The 13334-nt window shown below is 42.7% G+C and overlaps 1 protein-coding gene across 2 annotated transcripts in view; it reads left to right on the top strand.

The window, feature by feature from the left end:
* The first annotated feature begins 3267 nt into the window (after window positions 1-3267).
* Window positions 3268-13334, top strand: part of zdhhc5a (zDHHC palmitoyltransferase 5a) — a 43197-nt gene continuing 33130 nt past the window's right edge. For both annotated transcript variants that reach the window (XM_079499769.1, XM_079499768.1), the window contains exon 1: window positions 3268-3598. The gene's annotated coding sequence lies outside the window, so the exon portion shown is untranslated. The remainder of the gene's footprint in view (window positions 3599-13334) is intronic.

Genomic DNA, 13334 nt, shown 5'->3' on the forward strand with positions numbered 1-13334 from the left:
AAAGGCTGGCACACCGACAACAAATGTTGAGGCATAGAATGCAAAAAAGCAGATCGCACTTGTGAAAAACTGGATGTTTTGGTTTGTTATTTAGTATTGAATAGAGACAAGGAACAATGTTCATGCTTACCTGAATGCATGTTATATTCATTATTTGTAAAGGATTAGTCTCCTCAGTATGTGTAGTTCTTATTGCACCAATAGAGCTATTGCACCAATAGATGTCACTGTAAGTCTGCTTTACCTGAAGTGTCCCCGACATACTAGGAAGCCCTGATGAAGCATGTTCAGTAAAGAACCTAGAAGTTCCCTGCTCACTTGAGATGATATATCTGCCATCCACTTCTGCAAAATAGTTACTAATGGTAATTAGTGGTAATGCAATTTTAGGATTGTCCTAGTCAGTATATGAATCTGCTATCTGCTGTAGCAACCTTTTCCAAATAAGGGGAGAGTGTGAGTACTGTATATTGTCCAAATATTTGTTATAAGGTGTTCAAGTGCTTTACACAAAACATTAAGCATTAAGACAGCAAAATTAAGAAACTGTGTAAACATATTATGAAAAGACATTTGACTATAAAAAATAAAACAAAGAGTAAACAGTGCACAAGAGAATCGTGGGATAACAAATATATTGGGGTATAAAAAGAATCAGGCTGCTCTGACGAGGTAATTCACTTGTTTAGGGTTTAAAAGGCTAAAGTTCAAGGTCACCGTGCAGGTCAACAGATGGGAGGATTTTGATGAAAGTTGGTGGGAATTATCAGAAGGCTGCCCGATTACGTTTTGGGTAAAAAAGGTCCAGGGCAACATCCACAACATCCAGAAAATGTAGAACGAGAGAAGATGGTGCGGGTGCATTCATCATGGTTGTTGAACTTGACATGGAGTGCGTGCGTGCGTGCGTGCGTGCGTGCGTGCGTGCGTGCGTGCGTGCGTACGTGCGTGCGTGCGTGCGTGCGTGCGTGCTTGCGTGCGTGCGTGCGTGCGTGCGTGCGTGTGCATGTATGTGTCTATACTTCTATTACTATACTTGGGCAAAATGTCCCTCAAGTATAATTGAATTTGAGAAATGTCTTTTCCTTTACCAATAGAGGGTATGCATCATAATGTTAATGCAGGAAAAACGACTTGACAGCCCATGCATCCAAACAGAAAAGACCTATCTGATTGCGTTAAATGACGTTAAGCTACGTTAAACTCACTTTGATTTGCCACACAATATGCACGTGCATATACCCTCTATAATGTCTAGGGGCTCTTCCCTGTACAATACACAACTGTGAATCGAAGTAAGATGATTGAATTGAAGTAAGATGATTTCTATGACAGACATCTATCCAGGACTCTCAGATTCTTCAATTATCTCTGGAAATCAAATCATTAAAGCCATACTTTATTAGTATGGAGGGTCACATGAAAAAAAAAACATTCTTGGCCACCGCTCTGTGTGAAATGGGTCATTCTAAAATGCTCCATTGTTTAGGTTTTTAATACCATGATTGTCCCTTTAGTCTCACAGGCATTATGGAATCCACAGCCAACTGCCATGGAGTTCTCTCTTTCACACACACACACACACACACACACACACACACACACACACACACACACACACACACACACACACACACACACACACACACACACAGAATTGAGGGTTTTGGCTTTGTTATTGTATAGGTGTGTGCATGTGTAATTGTGTATGTACTGTTACTGTACACAGTACAGTATGTATGCTGTATAGGAGCTGGGCTGTGAGGGCTTATCCCCATAGCCCCTGCTGTCGATTTAATCCCTCCGACTCTTGTGTGTGTGTGTGTGTGTGTGTGTGTGTGTGTGTGTGTGTGTGTGTGTGTGTGTGTGTGTGTGTGTGTGTGTGTGTGTGTGTGTGTGTGTGTGTGTGTGTGTGTGTGTGTGCGTGCGTGCGTGCGTGCGTGCGTGCGTGCGTGTGTCTGTGTGTGTTGTGCACACTCGCACATACTGTATGTGCCACCAGCAATCAGTGCCAAACAGAAATAATAAGCACACATGATGAAAACAATCAAGTGCACGTACACACACACACACACACACACACACACACACACACACACACACACACACACACACACACACACACACACACACACACACAGAGAGAGTTAGTATGTCAGTGTGTCGCATAGCCGTAGCGGATTAAGTATTAATGTTAATGACAGTTTATGTGCCAGTCCATGGAATACATCACATATTGCTGAGGGGGGCTTTATTAACTAATGCAATCAGTGGTGGAAAGTAACTATTAAAGTACTCATAAGTACTATACAATTCTGAGGTACACTTAATTGTGGGGTATTTCCAATTTTCAATAGCTTACTTTATACTTCTAGTTTATACGCCTACTTAGTTTGCAGATTTAGATTATTAATATGAAACATATTAATATAAAACATATTAATAATCACTACAAACAACCACTTATTAAAGCTCTATTTTATACTTTGGCTATTTGGAAATAGCGGATCTACAAGCTCTCAACTCGTGATCAGGTAGATTGGATATGCTAATTTCGAAAAGAGTCTGACAGATTCTGCCTTTTTTTGTTTAACTTTTGGTACTCTGTGTACAGGCTATATCTTTATGCCAACACTTTTGTAGGCCTACTTAAGTCGTAAAAGATATGTACATTGCGCTATTACTTTGTTATTACAATGGGGTCAGACTGAGGGTCTTTGTATTGGGTCACGTCAGAACAGGTCATCATTCAATCACAATCTAGTGTAGTGGTTTTCAACCCTTTTCATATCAAGGCCCATTATTTAATAGGCAGGCATGCACGTGCGTGCGTGCGTGCGTGCGTGCGTGCGTGCGTGCGTGCGTGCGTGCGTGCGTGTATGTGTCTATACTTCTATTACTATACTTGGGCAAAATGTCCCTCAAGTATAATTGAATTTGAGAAATGTGTTTTCCTTTAGCTGGGGACCATGGACCACCTGGAACCCCCTCAAGGAATGAAGGACCACTGGTCAAGTGGACCACTGGTTGAGAACCACTGATCCACCGTAATCATGACGTGCACCGTTTCGGGGGCGGGTCCGGTGGGAGGGGCTCCGACATCGTTGCCCACCAATCGAATCCGACTCCCGGCCTTGACCGACACGCCAGGCGTCCAATCAGCGGGCGTGTACCGCACAAACTCTGCCCCCCACGTCAACGCGGAGGACGGAGCCTCTTGAAATCGGGAGTTTTGGACGTTTTGTGGTGCTGAAAAAAAAATGATAATGTGTGTCGTCCTTTTAGGAACCATATGAGCGACCAATCAACCAACAAACACTGTGTGGATTTATTTACCAGAGGATTTATAATAAACCAACACGACCATAACGTTATTATTAAAAGCTGACAATCTGACTGAGCTCGGGGGTGTTCATGTCAATGATACAGTATCCCTTCATAATTTCGGATTATAATTCCTAAAAGAAAATACAACGATGGAATAAGACACACGAGCAGCAGCAGCGAAGACAGCCGAACCATGGACGTTTTTATTTGTATTTTTTAATAACACGAGCCGCTGGGAAGCTTGTTTTTATTTTTCTTCTGTTCTTTACAGGTGAGTTTGGTTTCATGGACGCGTTAGCGTTTTAGCATGCTAGCCAGCTAATCAGAGAGCTGTCGCTAGTTAGCCTAAGAAGCACCCAAAAAGGACAGATCTACAAGCTAACAACGCGTCGCAATGCGACGCGTTGTTAGCTTGTAGATCTGTCCTTTTTTCTGTCGGACTCTCGCGATATGCGGTGTGTAAAATGAAGCTTAAATGGAAAGGGGCTAAAAGGGAAGGGAGGCTAAAAACCATCATAAAGATACTAGGTGGAACTATTAACATGGCGTTACGAGAATGGCTGTGGTTCGAAAACCACATTAAAACGTATCAAAATACATTTTGATAATGTATATTGTCGTTCATATCCATTATTATTGTTGGTAGTAGTAGCTCACGTTAGCAAGTCAAGTCAAGCTAAAGGCTGTAACGTTACACCGCTGTTATTCCAGCCATCCTTCCATCCATCCACCTAGCCCCCGTGCATCATGCCATCCCCTGTGGATCAGTTCAAGCTGATCTGAACATATTCCACCAAGTTGATTGGTTATCAATCACATCATCAATATATCCCTTAACCCACACTTCAAAACCACGCCATCTACCGTGGTGGTGTGGTGTCCCCACCCCGACTTTTGGTGTGTGTACTATAGTGTAGATCAGGTGGATATCATAATGGATCCACAATAGCTCTTCTATCTACTACTACTCATGATACGTGTTGGCTTTCCCTAAAATGTGTGTGACTGTGAATAGTGCCAACTGAGCTCAGTCATCCTAGCTCTGTTTGCCATGGTGGTCTATGTGTGTAACCCACTCTGGTTTGTGTCTAATTTATGGGTGGGGGGGTATAGGCATCTCTGTAAATTGGTGTTCAATGTAATGGGTCCCGGGACCCAGGGGTGGGTGGTCTTTTAGATGGGTCCCGACTCCCAGGGACCCTGAGTACAGTATTTGACCCCCGGAGGGTGACATGATTGCGTCCTTTCCCCATTTTTGTGAGTCTAAGGATGCAGGCTATTTTCATCACTGCATGTTATTGATGTAAACATTAACATGCAACATATTCTACAGTAATATACCATGCTATATTCTATGTGCATTTAAAAGCAATAAGCTCTGCTACTAAACATAAAGATCTGTCTCTTAGAATCACTGCCCATTAAGCAGAGTGTATATAACCCTGCCATTGACCTGGTATTCATTTATCAGCATTCCACAGGAACGCACTCAGTATTTGGAAGTTTGCCACTTGAAAGTGTCATGGTGTTATGAAGTCTAGAGTCACTATTAAACATAAATCAAAACCTGCCCTCAGTGGAAATCTAGAGAGGTGGTGTAGACAGATCTCGGATGCATATGGAGTAGGTATGCATGTTGTGTTTTAGCAAGCCTACTACCTCGGTTCTCTTTCTGGTGTGAGCATACATTTCCCCTCTAAATAATCAACAGGCCATATATTTAATATATTTCACAATACAGAGCCATATATTGGAGCCATCGACTCCCAGTTATAGCTGCGCGACATGCACATAAATGTGGTCGGTGCTAAGTACTCATCCATTAAATAATTCCTAAGACTTGGAGTCAGATATTGTCCTCTAGTTTTAAATCCATGTGAAAGTTCTGGCAGAAAACGTGTGTTTAGTCAAATATATTTTTTTCCACGGGATTCACACGGACGACATTCTCTCCGGGCGAAGGGCCCGGAATGACAGCTGGACTGAATTTACCAAAACTTCCTCTGATCACCACAAACGTCATCACAAATTGACCAGGGAAGCACAAATGTTTGGGGCACACAATAGAGCGTAGCAGTCCCGCCCCCTACCATGGACCAGGAAATGATTCTCCGTTCATTTTCCTCATAGACATTTCAGAAAGTATTTATTTAAAGACGTTTACGCCGCGGAAAAAGCCAACTCGAGTCATTTTTTGGGCCGAACAAATAATTAGAAAGAAGAAAAAAACGGCAGGTTACAACACTTTTTTTGTTGTTTTTCTTCTTTGTAATTATTTGTTTGGTCCAAAATATAGTTTGTGTTGTCATGAGTTGTCACGACTCGAGTTGGCTTTGTCCGCGCCGTAACCGTCTTTAAATAAATACTTTTTGAAATGTCTATGGGAAAAATGCATTGGGATTCATTTTCTGGTCCATGGTAGGGGGCGGGACTGCGACGCTCTATTGGCAGGTGGTGTGAATAATTTCTCAGCAGCACCATTCAAAACATCTCCCACAAAGATCTATGGCTCTGTAATGTGAAATATATGAAATATATGTAACATTAGAGACATTCTAAGGCTACAACAGGCGTACCCGAGTTTACCTAATTCAGGTTTTTATGGACCATCTAGACTAGTAATGTTTGTGTGTGTCTGTCCAGAGCTAATCTCACAAACCGGTGAAACTGAGTTTCACATGTGTGTTATACTTTTTCAAATATTTATTAACTTTAATTTGATTAATGGAAGTCAGTGGGCGGCTCGGACCAGACTTTGACAAATGTTTTCTTTTTTTTTTTTATTGTTTTTTGTGGCTTTCGCCTTTATTTTATATTCTTTTTATAGAGGGACAGGCAGTAGGCTGACAAGAAATGGGTGAGAGAGATGGGGGGGGGGGGGGGGGGCGGGGGGTGGGTGGGTGACATGCAGCAAAGGCTGTCGGGATCGGGAGTTGAACCCGAGCGAGGCACACTGCCAGATTGGACTACCGGCCAAGGTGCCTGGACCGCTGAGCCACGGCCCAGGCCAGACTTTGACAAATGTGCAGTGGTACACACTTCGTACTAGACAACGGAGTCCATGACTTAGGTCACAGTCACAGGCTGGCGCTGGCCACATGAGATCTGAGATCTACATTGGCCACAATGTTCATGTGTGTTTTTCTTTCATTCAAATGAACATTGGCGACATGTTACCATATCCAACAATCTATCTGGAAATCATTGTGAATCAATATGAAATACCGTATTAGACTATTAGATCTGTTTTTGGTCTTTCTAGATAGCATGTGATCAGGGTATCTGAGTAGGTGGCCTGATCAGAAATCGGCCTAAAGTCTTCTTAACATCTTAGGAAAATAATGTTGGCAGTTCCACTGCCAATAGTAAGAGTAGACACTTTGTTAAGTCAGCAGGCATAGAGCGAGATTGATATAGTATTTGGCTGTACCCCACAAGTACCCAGATGGGGCACTTTCCACTATAGTCAGCATGGAAAGGAGAAGAACAAAGTTACAATTACACTAATGTGTTGAAGGGACAAGAAAGCAATTGGCTTGGCAGAGTGAAAGTTTCCAAAGTCTGTGTCCCTGACTTGGAACTAGTGGTGCATTCAATTAATCGATATGGCAATATATCGATAGAACATCCGGATGATAGGTGAATCGATCGAGAGGCTGCTGTATCGTTATGGCAATAAACGGCATGAATTATCTGGGTGATTAGTGTTGACAAACATACCTCTGTTTAACGTTATCAAAGCTCCCCCTTGCAAGTTGCAATGCACTCCCTTCCCAGACCCCTTGTTAAGATGTTTAGACATTCTATTTTAATTTAAAGATCTCTGTGGGCCTGAAACTGAGTGGTGCAACCACTCCAAGCTACAGCAATGTCCGTCTCTATGTCTCTCCCTATGTCTGTATGTCCCTATGTATAGGCACTGTTGTGCTAGAAACAGAGAGAGAGATAGTGTTGCACTGTTGCCTGCTAATTACAATGTGGAGCGTGCATAAGAGAGAGAGAGAATATACTCTTGCTTGTGAAAGAGAGTGTGTTGTCTGCTTATTCCCTCCCCCACACAGAAACTCTTTAACAGTAACATTTCTCGACCGTTTCGGACGCAGGGCGGCTCGCCGGAACCGGCACCCTGGGCGCGTTCCTGTGGGTCTGGAAGTTCCGGGGACCCCCTGGAGACCCCCACACGGAGTTTCACCACTCAGTTCACACGGGTGTGATTTATTGCATATATCGATATATATCGTATCGTGGCCTCTGCATTGTGATGCATATCTATCGTGGGATTGCAGGCAATATCCACCACTACTTGGAACAAGCTTGGAAATTAATAAGTAAACATCAAACACCAATATAATGCTTGCATACTGGGAGTATCACCTCTGCCAGTGAGTGTGGTATTAATTGAAATGGAAAAAGTATCTTCTCAAGTGATTTTGTAGGAGACTGATGAGGCTAATTTTAAATGCACATACATAGTCCATACATAGGTTCATATACCTGTACATCATTGATCAGCATTTTCTTTTATCTTGTAACAAAAAAGAAAAAGCACTTAAAGATCCAGTCCAATGATTTAATTCTGTTTTAATGTAGAATGTTGATTGTCATTTTGTTTGCTTCAGGTATATCATTTGACTTTTGAGGTGTATTAGCACCCTCAACAGCTCAGTGAGTGAGCACAATTCATTCTCAGTAGCTTGAGGGGTGTACTCCTCTGTTCACAAGCTAGCCAAAAGACCAAAATGTTGGGATGGAATGACAGACGGATGAGAGACCAACCGACTGTCCTTGCCATCTTTAGAGCTACACCGCTAGCCGTGCTCAAACCTACACGACAGAGTATGGATTGGAGTTTTCCTGCTTGCAGTGTTGCTGTGTGCAAGTGACAAAGAACTTGAACTTGAAAAAAAATTGTAATCTGTCTTTTGGCAGACATTAGGAGTCCTCATATCACTTCCTCCGGTCCAGAATCAGCAAACTGCAATTATCTCTTTATTTGTTACTATGGTCATTGGTCAGTAGTTGGGTGTAAAACAGTGATGGCTTGCTTATTTTGCTGAATGACATTACTGTGCAACCTGTACCCGGAGTGACTAAGTGTGCAAGTATAAATCACTGGTGTGTGGTGGCGCATGCTGAAAATAGCAGTACATGCACAATGAAGTTTAAACCAAATCTTACTCTCTGTTGTGTGCTTGAGCTTCCACTTGCTCCTGCTTTGATTGTATATTTAAAAAAAACCCTAATTGAATTGTAGTAATAAGTGCTATATACAGTAGTGTGTACACACAGCTTACTGTGTGTGAGAGAGATGCGATACAAACTTTAATGTTGCTGCCTGTGTAACAAAATAAATGTTTGTTTTTGTATTGTAACAAAAAACAACCCAACAGATTTCATATATCTTGTGTGCAAGTGGAAGTTTTGTAAAGGCCATGGCGTCACCGAACTCGGTGCGGTTCCTCCTCAACAGAGGAATAATGTGCATTGCACAGAAAATTCCATACAGTAGTTTTCAAGATATCTTGTTTGGAATTGAAGTATTGGAAGGGTTGACACATAGACATATAAAGGCTAGATGGCTCAAGGTGGAGTCTCTGACGTAGTTCACCCGCGGCCATCTTGCTGAGGGGCTACAGTACAGTATGTTCAATGGCAGCTCAAACAAAAATAGTCATAACTCCCTCAAATCTTGACGGATTTACAAACGGGTTGGTTTAATACAAACGTTATCAACGTGGCTATGATTCAGGACGCTGATCTGCTTAACTTTATTTTTTATAAAAATGTCATAAAAGCATACAAGTATGCGGACGTCTCTGACGTTTATAACAAACCAAACCGTTTGAAAATCGTTTGAAAACGAAGCAAGTTATGGTTATTTAAAAAGTATATGTCCATAGACACAATGTTATGCTGCCCCTCTGTAAGATTGGCCAGCAGCACGGGTGAGCCATCTAGCTTTCTTATATATATCTATGGGTTGACAGGCCGACATTGCCATCCCTAGAGCCCCACCACTAGCAGGGATGATAAAAAGTTTAAAATCTCTATTCCACACTCACGGAGCACAGCAGCAACAGATAAACATGATTGACAATATTTGGACTCGCATCATGGCCACAATGGATAGCTATATAACTCAAGGTTCTAATATAGATCTGTCAACATCGATCTAAAGTGTGTGTGTGAGTGTGAGTAGCAGAGGGTGCATTTTGCATCCCAAAATGCAGTTTATAGTTGAGGGACGCAATAAAACAATGACCTCGCATCCACGGGATGCACTGCTGTACTACTGTACTGTTTTTTATTCTAGTTTATTTTGCTAGCTTTAGTAAGAATAATCATTTATTCTTCTGTTTTCTACATGGATATAACCACATTATAACCATATAAAATGAAATGGGAGTTAAATGCTGCAATTTGTAAAAATGGCAAAATATGACTCCTAACGTTGTTGAAGTGGGACTCCTCAAATGTCCCTGGGACTCGGCTAAAAGACCAGACTCATTACATTGAAAACCTATTTACATCACGGGAGTAGTATATTGTATAAGAATACAGAGGGCATAGTTTTTCTTCTGCAGTCAACCACAGGCTTTCTGATGTCAGATTCCTTCTGTCATTCTGTGTGTGCCTACATACAGTACATGCAGTTAGAAAGAGCTGTATGATGCAGTATTACATCTGGCTGCATTTCATTGGCATTCCCAATTCCCCACCCTGATGTGTGACTGTGTTCCCACTCTATCCCTGTACAAACATAATTGACACAAGGCATCAACGATCAGCATCCATTATCGTAGCCTTAACCCCGCCCCCATTGCCCTGTGCCGCTTTCATACTCGTGCACGATGCCAAAACGGTGTAATCACTTGAAATGATGGAGGGAGGTAGGGGGCGGGGCGTGCCTCCTCATTATTAACTTCAGACCGAGCGTGCCTTCAGGCTATGGGATGAGCCATTCAGGCTATGGGATGAGCCATTCAGAACTTCATATTTACGCAAGACTGACCTCATCAAAATGGATAGGCCACACGGCCTGTCTGTGATTTGCGCTCCACCGCACGGATGTTTCTTGTCCCATATTTCTTTCCATTTGCTGTGTCTTTCTCATCCTCTCTCACTCCGTTTCCCTCCCTCCCAACACCCTCAAGCCCCCACAGAAGAAGTGAACGCAGGCAGGCAGGGCGTAGTTCTGCGATGACTCACTGTGTGTGTGTGTGTGTGTGTGTGTGTGTGTGTGTGTGTGTGTGTGTGTGTGTGTGTGTGTGTGTGTGTGTGTGTGTGTGTGTGTGTGTGTGTGTGTGTGTGTGTGTGTGTGTGTGTGTGTGTGTGTGTGTGTGTGTGTGTGTGTGTGTGTGTGTGTGTGTGTGTGTTTGAGAGACTGTGTGACTGTGTGTGTGTGAGGGATGGAGAGAGAGTGAGTGCTGCAATTCCTCTGCTTCCCCCTTTGGCGATTATGCCTGATTTATTCTTTGTTGTGCAGCGCTGTCGTGCACCGGACATGACCAATCTACAAGACCATTACGTGTTGCACTGCGACGCTATGTGGGCTTGTAGATTGTGCTCAACCATGCATGCAACAAAGTCAATCCCTTTACTCCACTTATAAGGCAATCATCCGCACTGCTATAACTGTAACACACACACACACACACACACACACACAGAGACACACAGACGTGATTTTGTTTGTGGCTCTATCTGCCTTTTTTGCATATCTACACACTCGTATCATACAGTGTATATCTATATACTGTAATATATATTGTTTATAATATGATGGTCACAGCTGGATGCTTTTAATGTACATAACCAGTAAGCTTAATTAATGTGCCTGAGAAACTAGTAAGATGTTAATTGTCGTCCACACCTGACCTACAATCATAACTATATATTTATAGCATAATGATGTGAGCATGTACACTGATGAACATTAATGTTCTGTAAAGTGTAAACATGTTTAAAGTGTGACACTCTGTATTTTTGATTGGCTGGTTGGCTGGCGGTTGGATGGTGGTTCAAATAATTGTGATGCTAACTCATTTTAGCTGGGGACCACCTACCCTTGGGTGTCCCTGGACCCCACTTTGAGAACTACTGGCCTACATATTAAGCAGGGAAATGTGTAGATTTCACAATATCTAGTTTTCAAAATGTCTTGTTTTAGAATAGACATTAAAAATCCCAGAACTTAGAAATGGCCTCATTAGTTGCCCACAATGTCCCAGACCCATACAGCATTAATCATCACCACGCACGCACGCACGCACGCACGCACGCACGCACGCACGCACGCACGCACGCACGCACGCACGCACGCACGCACACTAATCTCAGCTGCCTGCATGCACACACAGCATTCAGGTTACAGTAATAGTAATGCAGTAGAATAGATTTCCCAGTTTTTCTCTCTTTCTCCCTCTTCCAAGGAATCATACAGTGTTGAGCTTGTAGATAGACTATTTTATTTTCGCTTATTCGTTATTTTAAGACTGAAGTATTCAAACTAGTGATAGATTAGATTAGTTTAGATTTAGTTTAGAGTGTTTAAATTGGTCAAACTAGCTATAGAATGCATGTTCACAAGCATCTTCCCTAAAAAACATCAACACCCTAATGATAATGATGACGATATTTCATAAGCAAAGGCCTCAATCTGTGATTTCTTAAATAAGGAATGAAGAACATTCGTAGGTTTAGACAAATATGGTCAAACATCATAATTCTACATATTGTGCTAATTGTTTAGGAAACAGCGCAATTGTGTGGGAGGCTCCCTTTCTCAATTTCACAAATGGCAGATTGGAACTTGGCCTAATGCTGCTTTCACACAGGCAGATGCAAATATGCAAAAGCTACACAGTGTATTTGTAGCTCTTTTGCAGCAGCTACAGACGTTGGATGCATCTTTGTATCTTCATGTGGCTGGCTTACATTGACAATGAATGGTAGACTCAATAGACTGCATCTTTGCATCTGCCCGTGTGAACGCACCATAACAAAAGTTTGCAGTCAAGAGTATGCATCTCTGGACAAAGCAGATAACGTCTTAACAGCGAGTGACCGTGTTGCCGTGCAATCCCCCCGCGCCCACCCGCCTCCCCGTTCTCGACAGGATGGCAGCGCGAGCTGCGAGAGAAGAAAATTAATCCGCAGCATGACAGGCAACGTTGAAGCGGCACAACAAGCGCTAAATAATATAGATGATGATAATAATATAGATATAGGTCCAGTGCTGGTTGATGTGTTTGTACAGCGTTATACTATTCGTATAGTGCCAAAGTCCTGACGCAATCGCTCATACCCTGGTTCACGGCAGTTTTTCTCTATGGAGAATAACATAACATGGGGTCATCTTAAATCGGTCCACAAATAAACAAACCGTCTCGGTGATATTGTTGGGGAGGTCTGTCTGTATCGTTTACGATAGTCAGTCAATAGTCATTCATATTTGATACAGTCTGTCGCATGGTGGCGGCCAGAGAGGCGGTGGGCGGGGGGGATTGCACGGGAATTAGTCACTTGCGTCTAAACATGCTTGTTTACGAGGGGAACATGTTGGCACATCATTATACACAAACACAGGGATTTCATGTTGAGCACAGCGACAGTTTTTATTGGGGTGGGGGGTTCAGCTATATAACTTACAATCCAGTTTTTATTGGGGTGGGGGGTTCAGCTCTATAACTGACAATCCCGTTTTTATTGGGGTGGGGTGTTCAGCTCTATAACTGACAATCCAGTTTTTATTGGGGTGGGGGGTTCAGCTCTATAACTGACAATCCAGTTTTTATTGGGGTGGGGGGTTCAGCTGGGGTGGGGGGTTCAGCTCGATAACTGACAATCCAGTTTTTATTGGGGTGGGGGTTCAGCTCTATAACTGACAATCCAGTTTTTATTGGGGTGGGGGGTTCAGCTCTATAACTGACAATCCAGTTTTTATTGGGATGGGGGGTTCAGCTCTATAACTGACAATCCAGTTTTTATTGGGGTGGAGGGTTCAG

This window comes from Electrona antarctica (genome assembly GCF_951216825.1).
Source record: "Electrona antarctica genome assembly, chromosome: 4".
Lineage (NCBI taxonomy): Eukaryota > Metazoa > Chordata > Actinopteri > Myctophiformes > Myctophidae > Electrona > Electrona antarctica.